This window comes from Chiloscyllium punctatum, chromosome 40, assembly GCF_047496795.1.
Source record: "Chiloscyllium punctatum isolate Juve2018m chromosome 40, sChiPun1.3, whole genome shotgun sequence".
Taxonomy (NCBI): Eukaryota; Metazoa; Chordata; class Chondrichthyes; order Orectolobiformes; family Hemiscylliidae; genus Chiloscyllium; species Chiloscyllium punctatum.
This window is the reverse complement of record NC_092778.1, coordinates 19,501,859-19,519,885: the sequence shown is the minus strand read 5'-3', so window position 1 is coordinate 19,519,885 and position 18,027 is coordinate 19,501,859.

Sequence of the window (18,027 nt, the reverse complement as noted above, 5' to 3'; positions counted from 1 at the left end):
CACATGCTTAGCAGTCACTCAAACCAGCTTTCAAAGGCACTGTCCTGGAGATCATCATCCCTCTGAATACACTTGTACAGTTACCCTCAATGTAAGTGAAATGATCTGTCACCACACTGCAAGCTCCAATATGCGGTTCTGAACTTTTTTTTTAAAAAAAACTTTGCCTTCAGTTCTGCACAGCATTCAGATCTGGCTTGGATCCAAAGTTCCTACCTTGGATCAATATCTGCTAACTCAGCAGAGCTCATTAGTCTGTGCAATTAGGTTTATAGAGTTGCTGATCCAAGATCAATTTTTATCCTCATCGCTATCCTTTTATAACCCCTCACCCCAGCAACTTGCTAAAGAGGAAAATGAAACAGGATGTAAACAAGCTTATTGATGCATTATTACTTGATCGCACCCACAACAGCTACTCTATTATGAAAACAACAAATGCTGGAGATCACAGTGGGTCAGGCAGCATCCATGGAGAAATTCAGCTTGGTAACTGTGTTGTGTGGAGTTTGCACATTCTCCCCCTGTCTACATGGGTTTCCTCTGGGTTCTCCGGTTTCCTCCCACAATCCAAAGATGTGCAGGTTAGGTGAAATGGCCATGCTAAATTGCTCATAGCGTTCAGGGATGTGTAGGCTGGGTGCATTAGTCAGGGGTAATATACCGTAGGGGAATGGGTCTGGGTGGGTTGCTCTCTGGAGGGTCGGTGTGGGCTTGTTGGGCCGAAGGGCCTGTTTCCACACTGTAGGGATTCTGAGAGAGCAAGCTAACGTTTCCAGTGTAGGTGACTTATCATCAGAGCCATAGAATGTACAGCACGGAAACAGACCCTCCGGTCCAACCCGTCCATGCCAACCAGATATCCCAATCCAATCTAGTCCCGCATCCTTCCAAACCCTTCCTATTCAAGCTGAAGTGAATTGTGGAAGGACAGTATTTATGCTATAGTTTGGGGGTCATGGTCAGGGTAGTGAGTGTAGTGTGCTGGTGGAGAACTGCTGTCCCTCCACACTTCATTTCAGCTATGATAAATCATCTCGACTCAAAAACGTTAGCTTGCTCTCTCTCCATGGATGCTGTCTGTGATCTCCAGCTTTTGTTTTCAGTTCAGATTGCAGCATCTGCAGCAATTTGTTTCTCCTCTATTATCCCTGGGGTGCCTCATTAAGAGTCGATGAGATTCCCCTTTGATGTGAGCTGAAGGATGTAGTGAGGCAAGAATTTCTGAAGACCCCATACCACCAACACTGACCGAGTTCAGTTCCAGGAAACAACAGGACATTGTGCCCGACAGCCCAATTAGCCCGCTCCTTTGCTGGAGATCAGCACAAATTATATCACTCATTCATTCATTAATAAGCTCGAAGCTTGTCAAAAGCACCCACTGCATCTTGGAAATCAAGATGAAAGGGAGGCCTGCACTGTGCTGACTTATTTATTGCAGTCCACACACAATTGCCCCACTTAAAGACCATACTTTAGAATCCACAAGATTGAAACTACAATCATATTCCCAAATAGCTACAGAGAGTCAAGTTCATGTTTTATTTCTAGAAGTCAAGATGTTCTGTGTTTCCTGCTTCCCGCTTCCCAGGTAACAGCCAACTCCTCAGAGGGAATTGGTTCACTTCCCCATCCTTCATCTGAACGCCGAGTTCTGACAAAAAAAGAAAAACAAATCAAGCGCTCGAGTAACCACAGTGAAGTGCCGGCTGGTGTGGGGTCCCTGAGAAAGCTGCACTCATTTCCTGACAGAAACCTGCACTCTGGATCAAGCCCTATAAAATCAGCAGCCACGAAGCACAAGTGAACCAAGGTCTGAAAATGTTCAAAAAAAGTGCAGAGTCAGCAGAAGCCTGCAGTGTCCAGCAAAAACCAAACTCGGAGCTTCCTTTTTCAGGTTCACTGATTCTCAGGCACTAAACCCGGCAACTGCTGCTTTACAATCCTGACTGCAGTTTTTAGGGGGAGGGTGGCAAAGCGAGGGATTAAAGAAGAAAGTAAAACTGGCAAATTGTTACAGATGAAAATTTGGTGCAGGCTAATGACCACCTATTAGAAAGCTCACAGCGCAAACCATTCCAATCCTACATTCATATCCGTCAGGAACAAAAATAAAGAACGATCAAAACAGCATGTAAAACTGACAAAATAACCAAACAAATCCAGTGCCAAGACCCAAACAACCAGTGGCTAGACCATCACGAGAATTGCCAAATTCCCAGGAATGTTGAGAGGCAGTAATTCAAATTAATGTGCGGTACAGTATGAGGCACTGAAATTCATGTCTGCAGCCAAATTGTCTGAAACCAGAATCTACAGTAAGCTAGATGAGCACCATTCCCATCGTGTAAGTGAACTATGTTCAGCTCCTCTATTATTAGATGCCTTAAAAATCTCCAGAGATATAGCGAGCAACACAAAACATTTCAGCAAACAACCCTTGGCAATGAATATTGCACCAGTTATAGCACTGCAGTCTGGAAACAGGACCATGCTGACAGTCTCGAGTTTCAACAAGAGAAGCTGTCAGAATTCATTCGTCTAAAAATTTAAGTCCAGTTTTAAGAGACAATTTTACATATACATTTTACACATGCATCCATATTAATAAATGGGAAACGGAGATACAATGCCAAATAACGCCTGAAGTAAAAACACCAAGCAGCAATGGATTTCATTTCCAATGTAATATGCAGCATTGCACAATGCTATTTTGTGCTGCAACATTTTAACATTCAGGCAGAACTCTTTCAATAGGACGTGCATCAATTTAACAAAATGAAATATTAATGCACTTCTTGTGCTTTGTTAATACACTGGGGAAAATTTTAAGCCCACCATTAGCCTCACCAGTGATATTAATGTGAATCCTTTTCGGATCACTAAAAACCCATCATATTCACTGCTGGAAATATAATTAAGAGATTCTAAATGAATAATTTATCTAAATTTCCAGCAAACTCCCAATGTGCACCATTATGTTGTTCTTGGTGCATCAGACAAATGGAAACACACAGAAGGCAAATTCCAGGGATCCTATTCATCCTTTGTAAGGAGAATAAGCAGTGACCACATAGAATTCCAAGAGTGTTGGCTACATTGAGGACATTGCCTTTTTTTTGGGGGGGGGGTAGGGGGAAGAGGTGGAGTGCAAATCTACAGCGAGACAGCAACTGCTTAAAACTAATGGCATCCTATTTGACACCAGGGAGGAAGAGGAATTTCTGCTTTTGAATGGTCGAGTTGAGGGGGCTGGATTACTCAATACACAGGAGCTAGAGATCGCTGACTGACCAGAGGTTGAAGGTTATGTGGATGAGCAGGTAATGGAGACCAAAATGAGATCAGCCATTTCCTCATCGAGTAGGCTTGATGTGTCAAATGGCATGAAAAAGGAAGAGAGAATGGAGAATTGATTTAGCAAGTTCATACATCTACTAAGTCATGACGTCCATTCTTATAAACTCCTGCCTCTATTTTAACAACTTGCATTCTCGCTATTAGTGTACATGTGGCAATAGCAACACAGCAGACATCACACCTGGTGGCATTTTGATTACATCCTATGTGTTAAGGAAGGAGGCAGTAAATTGCAATTGAAAACAAAATACATCACAAAAGGGAGGTCAGCAGGCATGCTGGCCTAACAAGCTGGCAATCAATCACTGAGCAGGAGTCAGCTTTCTTAGCTACTGTGATGGATAGCCTCATTTAACAAGCAATTGTCAGGCTTTCTGAGACAGGCAGAAGCAGGTAAGAAAACATTACAAGTGGAGACTAAGATACCCAAGCCCTCAGCCCCTCAGGAGGTAAGACCAACAGGAAACAGAGTTAGGAAACAGGGAGGAAAACCCAAGCCCAAGGTTTCTTTGTGGGTCTTGGTAAAGCCATCCTCTGGCCTCAAATCAGATTCTTGGCAAGCTTTCATCTGATGACGAAGGTGCTACCTGCCTTACACTCAAACTGCAGGTTAATAAATTCAATCAGGTTCCAACAATATTATTGAAGCCCAGTCTGCATATTTGAGAAGGACACCCCACCCCACCCCACACCCCCAATCGAGTTAATATGGAGGCCTTGCCACCTGAAAATTTAATGTCATGTCAAAGTCCAGAGGAGGGAGATACAACCCAATATTTTATCTGAAACATACTGTGGGGCAGGGGAAGGGGTTAAAATTCTACCAACTCTCCATTTTGTTTGGAAATGACAGGGGTCCCTGCTCCATCTGTGGAAGCTCACAGGACAGGGATTCCTGTTGTCTCGCCAGAATAATACAAAGCTCAGGACACAAGCAAGGATGCACCAGTAATGGCTGTGCCATTGGGAAAAAAACCTCAATTCAAAAGGGCAGCTCAACCACCAGCACAAAAAGGGTGTTTTTGCTTGTGATGGAGTGGACAGATTCTCTGAAGTGCTATCTTAAGCTTTACCCAACTCTTTAACCACAGTGACTGGTCCTCCTGGCTTTCACAATACACCAACTACCAGAAATCTTAGGGCGAATGGAGAATGCAAAGCCTATGAGAAATGGTACTTTCCAGAATATCAGAGATTTGACAGGTACGGTCAAGGAGGCCCACTGGCAAAAAGCAGCATCTCCCCTCACTCTAGGGAAACATCAACCATCTGTAGCAGAGATAAAACAATGATAGCAGCAGAGGAGAACAATGATAGCATGGACTGTTGTGGCACACAGTCTATACTTTACACAGTCTATGTTTTATAGAAATTATTCTCACACACAGACACACACATAGTGGCTGGTAGGAGTTGACAAATAGCATGCAATTCAAGATATATTAAAATGACAACAGCATTGTCGGGCTCCCTGAAGGTTAGGAATTTCATCCAGAAGAAGACAATGTTTCTCAATGAGCCCGATACAGAGAGGCTGTTGCTACGTTCCACAAGTACCCTTTCGGTTAGTGCTCTCTATCGCCTGCTGGGTGGCAGGGCCTGGCAGGATATTAACTGGTTATGTGAGGTCTGGGAGCAAGAGCTAGGAGTGGAAATCTCTTCTGGAACATGGAAGAACACATGGGAGAATACTCGAAAGATCTCAATCTGTATTAGGACATGCGCTACGCAGTTAAAAGTTCTGCACTGGGCTCATCTGGCACCAGACCGTCTGGCGAAGTTTAAAAAGGGGCATCTTCAGTGTGCCCCAAATGTAAAGTAAGTGTAGGTACTCTTACCCATTGCTTCTAGACATGCCACAGGCTCAGTGTTTGCTGGAGCGGTGTGGCAGGAGAGAAAGGGAGGGTATTGAGGACTGAAGTCAAAGTAGACCAGATATCTCTCCTCTTAGACCTACCGAATTTACCATCTTTAGACAGGCATGGGAAGAAACTATTTAGTATTCTTGCATACTGTGCACGGAAGAATATTCTGATGAACCCGCTGGGCTTGATGGGATGACAGAAATTAATTATGGAGCACATTCCCTTGGACTCTTTTACAAACATGGTGCACCACACAACTGACCATTTTTAGAAGACATGGCAGCCCTACTAGAGTAATTTGGAAACAGATTTGTCAGTTGTGTTAACTAGCATGTTAGATTTGTCAAGCCCTGGGCCCTGGAAGGGGTCTCCCGAGTTAATACGGGTATATGTACACAATGCTCCCATTCCTCTGCTTGGGAGCTTTGCGCAGAGCATAGCTGTTCTGTATTGTGTTTTTTTTTGTTTTTTTTTGCTTTTTTGATGCTGCTTTGCAGAGTGTTAGGGTTTGTTTTGTATTAGGAGTGTAGGTTAATAGTTAGGGGACAGTAGTTGTATTGTTTTTGTGTTTGTTTTCTTTTTATTATACTGATATTTGTTATTGATTGTATTTTTCAATAATTTTATATGTTTGTAAAGTTAAAAAGATTTGCTAATAAATATATTTACAAAAAAAATTATAACAGCAGCCAAACTGATGGACAGAGAGAGGCCAGACTTTGAATGCCTAACTTTTGATTAAAAGCCAGTAGTGATAAACGTTTTTTAATATATGCTCTCAGTGATTTGGGAGAATGTCATCAGATAGACAAGTTCTTCAGAAGACAACTAGAAAAGATGAGGAATCACTGGAGGTAAAGTTTGCTAACACCTCAAAAGAAAGAGCAGAAGGATAATGAAATGGAGGTTAACACGCTCTGCACAATCTGTCCATTTGACCTCTGCCAAACATCAGTAAACAAATATTAATGATATATTCAAGCCTGAGGTTAGGTGACTGGAGAGAGACAAGCTCAGAGCTTTTTGTTTCTTTATCTTCCCAGGAAGAACAACAAGGTGCCTCATGGGAAACTTATTAGCAAGGTTAGATCTCATGGAGTACAGGGAGAACTAGCCATTTGGATACAGAACTGGCTCAAAAGGTAGAAGACAGAGGGTGGTTGCTTTTCGGACTGGAAGCCTGTAACCAGTGGAGTGCCACAAAGATCGGTGCTAGGTCTGCTGCTTTTCGTCATTTATATAAATGATTTGGATGTGAACATAGGAAGTATAGTTAATAAGTTTGCAGATGACACCAAAATTGGAGGGTAGTGGACAGTGAAGAAGGTTACCTCAGATTACAACAGGATCTTGATCAGATGGGCCAATGGGCTGAGAAGTGGCAGATGGACTTTAATTTAGATAAATGGGAGGTGCTGCATTTTGGAAAGGCAAATCAAAGCAGGGCTTATACTATTAATGGGTGCATGTATGGAATGAGCTGCCAGAGGAAGTGGAGGAGGCTGGAACAATTTCAACATTTAAAAGGCATCTGGATGGGTATATGAAGAGAAAGCGTTTAGAGAGATATGGGCCAAGTGCTGGCAAACGAGACTAGATTAGGTTATATCATCTGGTTGGCATGAACGAACTTGATCGAAGGGTCTATTTCCATGCTGTACATCTCTATGACTCTAACAGTCAGTAACACGAGGTCCATCTTGTGAAGCAAGGAACTATGCTCGAACAGCAGAACTGAGAAAGGTAACGTACTGGCTTCACTAACAATGCAAATGAGTGAGAGCAAACCAAGCTGAAAAAAGCAGTTTAACTGCTTCAGCACAGATTTTACCGGAATATCAAGAACAATAATCTAAAGACAGAGTAAAGGTGTGGTGCACACCATTTCTGTATTATTTTGTTTCACTCATTTCACTCCCATGTCCAAGCTCAGATGCTTGCAGAGGTGAGCAGATTAAATGTGGGACACAGCAGGAAATGTTAGATTGCTATTTAGGAATTGACATGTTTCTTTGGGGTACAACGAGTGGTTAAAAAAAAACACTTGCGGCAAGCTAGAAAACACAGCCCAGCTAGGGCCAGAATCTGGGCCTAATGCTAGGCCCAGATTCATGAAAACTGTGTTGATGTTGGGGTCAGGATCACAATTAAGAGTTAACAGACATGGTATTATTCCATATGTACTCATGAATGACAGTTGTGATAAACCTACTGCTCAGTGTACACAACCTCACCCAGCTAATCTAGAGAAGGCTCTTTGTGATCAGGATTACAGCACAGGAATAGTCCATTCAGCCCATCAGATCAATACTGCTGTTTATGTTCCACACCAGTCTCTTCGCATCTTATTTTCCCCCCCAACAGCAAACACCACCTTTCCTTCCCCCTCAAGTACTTACCTATACACATGGCTTCAAAATGTTTGAATGGCTTACGGGAGACTGCGGCATTGTGGTAATTTCACTGGACTAGTAATACAGGCCCAGGCTGCAGCAGCAGGGATGGGAGTTCAAACACCATGACAGCTGGAGAAATTTAAGTTTCGGAACAAAAATAACCTGTAATGTAAAGCTAGTCCCAGTAAAACCCCGTCTGGCTGCTGAACGTCTGAGGGGGAAAGAAATCTGTCCGTCCTGACTTGTTTGGGCCTACTTGAGTCTCCGAGCCCACAACAACGGTCAACCCCCAGCTGTCCTCTGCAACAGCCCAGCAAGCCACTCAGTTCAAGGGCGACAGATACCAACATTGCAAGCAACGCCTACATCCCACAAAAGGAAAACAAATAACGGCACATTCTTTCATAATTTAAAACACCTTTACTAGGTCATTTCTCAGTCCCCTCTCTTCTCGTTTGCGCAACCTCATCCCACTCTGAAAACTCCTGAAAGTCAACCACAATTCTTAACTCTCAGTCCTTTTGCACAACACAAACTGTGAAAACACTACAAAGTTCCTCAGATTTGTGTTACAAACCATGCAGAAAATATTCAAGGATCTAGAAAATACAAAAAGAGTGATTCAATGTTCAAAACCCTTATTTGCCCCTTACATTTTACATCTACAGTAATCAAATTCATGGGAAGTAAGATCCACCTTACTGGATATTGCTTTTTGAAGGCCTAAACTCAGTTACAACCAAAAAGCTTTCAGAGTAGGCTATCTCCTTCAGCATGGAATAAAGTTCTGTACCAGATGTGGAAAATGTGTGCGATACTTGCGCACATTGCTACATGAGGAGGACCGCATTGCAGTATAAAGATTGAAACAGTCATTGCATTATTTTGACAGTGAAGATCTACCTATAAAACTAAGTGATTGATATATAATCAATAAATGTTGCTTTAGCATCACAATTTTCATCTGACTGGAGCACTGGGAGGTACAGAATTTTCCGGAGACAATTATCTTGAAAGAATGTTAATATTGAATACAGCTAGGGCAGTATTTCCAGAAACAATTATCTTGAATGAACTTTAATATTGAATATAGTTAATGCAGTAAATTGAATATTTGAAATTAGATCTTTAAAACTTCTGATATACAATATCAGAAGCTTTCATCAGTACCCACAAATATCTTGTAGTTTTAAACTGCTATGAATATTTTTGGAATCAAAATAGAAAACACTCAGCATTTTGACGAAAGACTTGACAGAAGTCCATTAAATTGTGATTGGGTTGACAGTCAGAATCCTTTCTCCCCCAACCCAGAGTTGCAATGTCTAACAGGGAGCATGCATTTAAGATGAGAGGGAGAAAGTTAAAAAGGACACATGAGGGGCAAGTTTTTTTTTAAAAAAACACAAACTCTGATAGGAGTCTTGAACATGCTGCCAGGAGTGGTGGTGGAGGGAAATACAACAGGAGCATTTAAAGGGACTTTTAGATAAACTCATGAAAATACAAGGAATGGAGGGATATGGACCAAGGGCAGACAGGAGGGATTGGTTTAATTTAGCATCATGTTTGGCACAACATTGTGGGCTGAAGGGCCTGTTCCCATGCTGTACGTTTCTATGTTGTATCTGTGGAAAGAGTTAACATTTGAGGATGATTATTTTCTAATCTGAACTGGAAATAGTTTGAGATTAATAAGATTTATGGAAGTGAACAGGGGAGGAGGGGGAAACAACAAACAAAAAAAAATGGTCCGCGATTGGGTAGGAGGCAGGAGAAATGAAACTCTAGTGGCCAGCCAGGCAAGTCCAGAATGATAAAGTTTGATGAATTTGATAAAATGGACCATGACTAAAAACATGCTGGAAAACAGAACCCAGCCTTGACTGAAGAGTCACTGCATCAATCCACATGCTGCAGAATCCAGACACGCTGCAGCTACCCACAGAAAACAAACCTAGTAAAGCTACAACATCAAACCCAAATTTGGGTTTGAATAGGACAATGAAATGTCGCCCTCGGGACAATTGGGAGCGTCGAGTCATTCACCAGACACAGAGGCATCTACCATCCATGGAGGAGGCTGTGTGTACCCAGCACCCACGATAATGGACAACCAAGGGCCACCCTGCCACCAATGTGCCAACATCTAGTTGGGTCTGATCGACCAGGGTAATCGAATCTGATCAATCCATTGGCAGATCCTCAAGAATCTCCCAAAGGGGCACAAAGACTTTGAAGGATAAGAATCTCCACAAAACCCCACTTAGCAAGGTAACTCAAGAATAACCACCAAAAGAGAAGACAAGAACTAACCCCTCCCCCTACCACCACGAGACCCTGGGGAGAAGACTAGACATCATCACCACCACCACCACCACATGGAGCCTACTCCAAGTTCTAGTGTGGTGTATACAATTGTACGAAGTTAAAGCATAAGATAGTTTGTAGTGTTGATCATTAGTGTATAGTATACTTTAATTGTTCTAACATTGTGTCAAATAAATGAGTATTACTGTGTATCGGTATTAAGAATCAACTCAGTTCTTTTGTTGAACATAAGAATTTAAACACACTATGTGGCAGGCACAACATGATGAAGCAGACTTGGCGACATAAAGACAAAGGCAGTGGTAATGGACTAGAGGAGATAGGAGTAGCAAACTTAAGGTTAGACAAAAGCAAGAACAAAAATCCAAACCAAAACCCGAAGATAAAAAGGAACAGGACGAAGACAGAGATTACTGAAACAAAACCAGAAGGTGCTGGCAATTTGAGAGGGTCACTCCACAGATGCTGCCAGACCTACAGAGCTTTATCAGCAATTTCTATATTCGAACATCTGTAGTTCTTTCGGTTTTTAAACCGAGATTATTGAATGTGTTGAAATCAATTCTTAGATTATGTACAGTGTGGAAACAGGCCCTTCAGCCCAACAAGTCCACACTGACCCTCCGAAGAGTAACCCACCCAGACCTATTTCACTCCGTCTAATGCACCTAACACTATGCGCAATTTAGTATAGCCAATTCACCTAACCTGCACATCTTTGGACCGTGGGAGGAAACTGCAGCACTAGGATGAAACCCACGCAGACACTGGGAGAATGTGAAACTCCACACAGACAGTCACCAGAGGCTGGAATTGAACCTGGGACCCTGGTGCTATGAGGCATCAGTGCTAACCACTGAGCCACCATGCCTCCCCTAGGCTGTAAAATCTCTAATTGAAAGATGAAGTGCTGTCTCTCAATGCGACTATATTCAGTCCAGGGTCATTATGTTTTAGGACTACTTTTGTAAACGGTGATGACAATTAGGAATCAGGTTATATTGCAACAGGAACACCTTACTGCTGGAGTGGCAGCAGTTCAAAGGCCACACAAAAAAGATATGACATGCCACTGGAAACACAAATTGAAGAGTGTCCAATGTTTCCCAACAGAGCAATAGCTGCAAAAATAGCCAAGCACACTCAAATCTACAAGATTAGATTCTCAGTTTGAAACCCAAAAATCAGTCGTCAAATATTGTATTAAACAAGATTTTTTTTTTAAAAACTGCATTTATATAGAAAAACAAACTGGGTGCAGTAGGTCATCAGACTCTGTCATTCAATAATGATCTGACTGCAACACCAAATCTGCACCCCTGTCTAAGCACACAAATCTGTCAGGAATGGAGAGATAAGTACCAAGAAATGGCAGAGGGGATGAGTTGAGAACATAGAATATTACAGCACAGTACAGGCTCTTCCACCCTCGATGTTGCGTCGACCTGTGGAACTAATCTGAAGCCTATCTATCCTACCCTATTCCATTTTCATCCATGTGTTTATCCAATGACAATTTAAATGGCCTTAAAAGTTGCAGAGTCTATTACTGTTGCAGACAGTGCATTCTGCACCCCTTCTTCTCGGAGTAAAGAAACTACCTCAGATATCCATCCAATATCGATCACCCCTCAATTTAAAGCTATGTCACCTCGTACTAGCTGTCACTATCCGAGGAAAAAGGCTCTCACTGCCCACCCTATCTAAACCTCAGATTATCTTATATGTCTCAATTAAGTCACCTCTCAATTTTCTTCTCTTTAATGAAAACAGCCTCAAGTTCCTCAGACTTTCCTCATAAGACCTTGGCAATATCCTAGTAAATCTCCTCTGCACCCTTTCCAAAGCTTCCCATCCTTCGGTCAACCAGAACTATGTGGCAACCAGAACTAAATGCAATACTCCAAGTGGGGCCGCACCAGAGAGTTTTGTACAGCTGCAGCATGACCTAGTGGCTCCGAAACTCAATCTCTCTACCAATAAAAGCTAACAGCGTACACCTTCTTAAAAAACCTTTCAACCTGGATGGCAACTTTCAGGGGTCTATGTACATGGACACAAAGATCTCTCTGCTCATCTACATGATCAAGAATCTTAGCATCAGCCCAGTACTCTGTATTCCTGTTACTCCTTCCAAAGTGAATCACCTCACATTTTTCTGCATTAAACTCCATTTGCCACTTTTCAGCCCAGCTCTGCAGCCTACATCCCTCTGTAACCTGTAACATCCTTCAGCACTATCCACAACTCCACCGACCATAGTGTCATCTGTAATTTACTAACTTATCCTTCTATGCCCTCATCCAGGTCGCTTATAAAGAGGACAACCAACAGTGGACCCAAAACAGATCCTTCAGTACACCATTAGTAACTGAACTCAAGGATGAACATTTCCATTCAACCCTCTGTCTTCTTTCAGCTAGAAAATTTCTGATCTAGTTTAATTTGACATCATGCTAATGTTCCTTTCACCCACTATCTTAATGAGGTCCTCTGTACCTTGGTCTTGAAGATATTCAAGGATTCTGCTGCCACCACCTTTTCAGGAACAGAGTTCAATAGACTCACAAGCCTCAGAAAATAATCCCCATTTTAAATCTAAAACAAGGGTCACCATTTAAAATGGGTGACCCCTGATTTTTAAACAGTGACCTTTGTTTTAGACTCCCCCTCAAAAGGAGGCATTGTCTCCACATCAGATATGGAGGGAAATGGGCTGAAGAGTGGCAGATGGAGTTTAATTTAGATAAATGCGAGGTACTGCATTTTGGAAAGACAAGTCAGAGCAGGACTTATACACTTAATGGTAAAAGACCTGGAGAGTGTTGCTGAACAAAAAGAGACCTTGGAGTGGAGGATTCATAGTTCCTTGAAAGTGGAATCGAAGATAGATAGGATAGTCAGAGTGTTTGGTATGCTTTCCTTCATTGATTGAGTATAGGAGTTGGGAAGTCATGTTGCGGCTGCACACGACATTAGTTAGGTCACGTTTGGAATGTTGTATGCAATTTCGGCCTCCCATCTATAGAAAAGGATGTGGCGAAACTTGTAAATCTTTTCTGAACCCTTTCAAGGATGTTGCCAGGGAGAGGCTGAATAGGCAATGGCTGTTTTCCCTGGAGTGTCTGAGGCTGAGAATTTATAGAGGTTTGTTAAATAGTTAGAGGCATGGAAAGGATAAATAGACAAAGTCCTTTCCCTGGGGTGGGGGTAGTCCACAACTAGACAGCATACTTTATGAAGGGTGAGAGAGGAAAGATATAAAAGGGACCTAACACGCAACTTTTTCCACACAGAGTGATGCATGTATGGAATGATCTGCCAGAGGGAGTGGTGGAGGCTGGTACAATTACAATGTTTAAAAGGCATCTGAATGGGTATATGAATAGGAAGGGTTTAGAAGGATATAGGGCAGGTGCTGGCAACTGGGACTAGATTAGTTTAGGATTTCTGGTCAGCATGGATAAGTTGGAACAAAATGTCCATTTCTGTGCTGTACATCTGCTGTAAAATTTGAGAGGACTATTCAGAAGTCTAATAACAGCGGGGTAGAAGCTGCTCTTGAATCTACTGGTGCGTGTGTTTAAGCTTTTGTGCCTTCTGCCCGATGGAAGAGATGATAATTGGGGTCTTTGCTTGTCCACTGAAATGAGACCTGTAGATGGAATCAGTGGATGGGAGGTTGGCTTGCGCAATGGTCTGGGCCATAGTCACAACTTTCTGTAGCTTCTTCTGGTCCTGGACAGAGCAGTTGCTGTACCCGGCTGTGACGCACCCAGATGGAATGCTTTCTATGGTGTATCTGTAAACGTTGGTGAGGGTCCTTATGGACATGTCACATTTCCTTAGCCTCCTGGAAGAGGAGGAGGCATTGCTGTGCCTTCTTGACCTTGCTTATTCAAGCAACCAAAACACACTGAAATAAATCTGTCCTCCCAGCTGTAACCCTATGGCAAAATCAAATCCATCCAAGGAGAATGTGACTAAGTAAGAAAGGCAGAAAATGCACAAGGTTAGTTCTAATCAAAGTTTGAGTGAGGTACGTTGTGCTCCTAAAAGACAGTGAAATTCTGTACGTATGCAATATAACCTGCAAAATCCATAGACAGTTTTTCAGTCTCTGCTTCCAAAGAACACCACACGAAACATCAATAATATCGAAAAGTCAACAAAAAGAATCTTTGAATATTTGTTTTCCCCAAAGCCCTCACACCATGCTTAGTAAGAGAATACACAGTCCTGTACAGAAAGATACTAAATCATTTATTCCTGACAATTCCAGTGTTTAAGAAAATGCCTTGGGGACACCAAACATATGATTATCAAAATTCTTCACTGCAATTTGCATGAATATTACCCACTATATTAGTTACAGGAGTGTCCACAACATTAAATGATTTAAAAGGTCATAAAGAAACTATAATTACATCTTGAGCACAACTCTCAAAATTAAATGCGTGGAACAGAGTCATAGAATCCTAGAGTAAACAGCACAGAAACAGGACCTTTGGTCCAACTCATCTAAGCTTTCCTAAACTGAACAACATCTTCAGTTTGCCTTCATTTGGCCCATATCCCTCTAAAAACTTTTCCTATCCACATACTTGGCAAAATGAAGATATAAAGACTGAATGATGCCGCAATTAGATGATTCTGTTAATGGAAATGACTGATTATATTGCGTAATTCCAAAAAAAGAGACTGTGCCATATGGTCCCAGTGCAGCCAATTATTTCAAAAATTAGTCATCCATTTCTGCAGGACCAGGAGGAGGACTTGGCAAATGTTCCTTCCAACCAGGAATCTCAAACTTACAAAGATACAAAATGTTGCTAGGTCGAAACTCCAAAAATTAAAAAAAAAGGACTAAGTCCTTTTATGGACTCTGAACAAATAGTATCTGCAATTCTCCCCGCTGGAGTCAAGACTGATGCTTTCCAAAAACTTCAAACAATATTCCAAATTTGTAAAATTTTGGTGAAAAGCTTCAATCTTTAAGCTTACTGTCATTTCCCATGCATAAAAAGACAAACAACACAATAGCCATTTCAGAAATGCACTCCTCTATCCATATCATATCATCCCTACAATGTGGAAGCAGGGCAATTAGCCTATTAGATCAACACCAACCCTCTGAAGAGCAGCCTAGACAGACCCACCTCTCTACCCTATACCTGTACCCCTTCTTTTCTCATGGCCAATCCATCTTGCCTGCACACATCTATAATTCAAAGACATTGTTGAACTACAAAGGGTGTAAATGTTCCAGCTCAATGGAGAATTTATCACAACTGTTAACTCATTTTAGATATTACGTATTTCTAGCGTCAGCAGTTTGTATTTCAATTCCCACCATCTGCTTTTATATTGGAGTTGAACTTACCAACAAATGTCAAATCGAGACAGCAAGAATAGTCAATTTAAAATCTTCAAATTGAGCTGCATGGTCTGGATTGGATGACAGGTTTACAGGAGAGCGGAAAAATGCAAATTGATTCCTTCAAGCTGAAGAGACAGTTCTCAATGCAGCACAAATCAGTCACGATGACAAATGTGGTACAGTGGTTAGCACTGCTACCTCACAGCGCCAGAGACCCGGGTTCAATTCCCGCCTCAAGCAATTATGTGTGTGGAGTTTGCACATTCTCCCAGTGTCTGCGTGGGTTTCCTCTGGGTGCTCCGGTTTCCTCCCATAATCCAAAAGATGCGCCGGTTAGGTGAATTGGCCATGCTAAATTGCCCATGCTAAATTGCCCGTAGTATTAGGTGAATGGGTAAGTGTATGGGAATGGGTCTGGGTGGTTGCGCTTTGGAGGGTCGGTGTGGACTTGTTGGGCCAAAGGGCCTGTTTCCACACAAAGTAATCTAATCTCCAAACCAGAACAATACAGGTCTGTTGTAGTACTAGGTCTCTGATTTACTAAAATCCAGTACAAAAAAAAATGCTACTGCTTTGTTCACCAGGAACAGATGGCACGCCAGGGACACAGCTATCTCGAGGGTCTAGCAAGGCTGATATTTGAAGTTGCCATGATGGAACGCGTGGAAACAGATCCTTTACCTCCATGACTAAACACTCCCAAAGAAGTGATATGAATAGGCACAGCCTGAAGTCAGTGCCAGCTAAGTACAGATGGAATTCCTGTGGATTGGACATTCATCATCAATCCCAGTCATCTCTTTCCTGGTGGTCACAAAAAGAACATCCAGCAATGGAGGAAATTAAAGGCTTTTTTTTTAAAAAAACGTGCACAGCGATCATGTGTTAGATTCAAACTTTTTACATGCCAGATATCCCTCAGCAGTATTCACAAGTTTAAGAAAGTGCTAGTTTGTTAAAACACGTATCTCGCTCCATGGAACACACTCTGCTGTTAAAACTGACATATGCATTAGGTTCAACCGTCCTTCATTCTCACTTCACTTGATGATCAGCTTAGTCTCTGGAGCTGTAATCCTCATTTGTATCTTGGTACGGTTAACAAATTTATCCATCATACATTCAGACTCTTCAAGTTATCAACACATTAAAAGTCAACGCTCCAGCGGTGCTCCTCTAGTGGCTTATTAGGAACAACTTGTCATTGAAAGAGACCCACCTATGCTAACCTTCTTCTTCCTGTTTATCCTGTCCATGCCCCTCATGATTTTATAAACCTCTATCCATGCTGATATTACCCACCCCCCATACTATGAGCTCCTATAGAGTCATTGTCATTGGACACAGAAACAGTCCAACCAGTCCATACCAAACATAATCCCAAATTAAACTAGTCACACTTGCCTGCTCTCGGCCCATACCCCTCCAAAACTTTCCTATTCACGTACTTATCCAAGTGTCTTTTAAATATTGTAATTGTCCTCACATCCACCACTTCCTCAACCATCGCTGAAACACTAAATCAAAAGCCCTTGGAAATTCAAGTACTGCACGTTCCCCTTTAAACAGCTTGTTTGTTACTATCTCAAAGAACTCTTACAAACTGGTTAAGTACAAATTTCCGTTTCACAAAACCATACTTGAAAAGTGGGTGCCCACAAGATATAGAGGTAGAAGGTAACCATTCAGCCCATGTTTGGCTCTGTTATTCAAACAGATCACGGCAGATATGGGATTGGGATCTTAGCAGTCAGAAATGTAGCTTTCATTGACTGGGTCAGAGCATGTGTATCAAATTGCACAATCCATAAAAGAATCTGGTCAGAGAATCAAAGTCACAGATGTACAGCATGAAAACAGACCCTATGGTCCAACTGTCCATGCCAACCAGATATCCTAACCTAATCTAGTCCTATTTGCCAATACTTGGCCTATATCCATCTAAACCCTTCCTATCCATATACCCATCCAGATGACTTTTAAATGCTGTAATTGTACCAGTCTCCACTTACTCTGGCAGTTCATTCCATACACACACCACCTTCTGCGTTAGAAAGTTGCCCGTTAGGTCCCTTTTATATCTTTCCCCTCTCACCCTAAATTTATGCCGTCTAGTTCTGGACTCCCCCACCCCAGGGAAAAGACCTTGTCTGTTTATCCTGTCCATGCCCCTCATGATTTTATAAACCTCTATAAGGTCATCCCTCAGCCTCCAATGCTCCATGGAAAACAGCCCCAGCCTGTTCAGCTTTTCCAATAGCTCAAACCCTCCAACCCTGGAAATAGGTTTGGATTTTCAACAAAGTTTGGCCGTCTTTGGTCATGTGAAATTTATTTTTCTTCAGAACATATTTAAAGATATAGTGGAAGAAATATGCCATTGAAATTCCTGCTAGATATCCAATTGTTTTGTAGTCCCTAATTTTTCAACACTTATCCCTCTGGTGATTAAATAAGTCTGACAATTCCACAAAGTGTCGACAGGTGGTAGGAAGAGGATACCTGGAGAAGGGGAGTGTGCTTCCTGGTGGAGAAAATGTCATTAACCGACAAATGAGCCAATCCTTCAATCAACCATTGCCACCCACAATTTATAAGCCATGACCTAGCCATAATACATCAAGGAGAATGCAGATTGATGATGAAAATGATCATATTGCCAGGGGTAGAGGGTTTGAGCTATAAGAGGAGG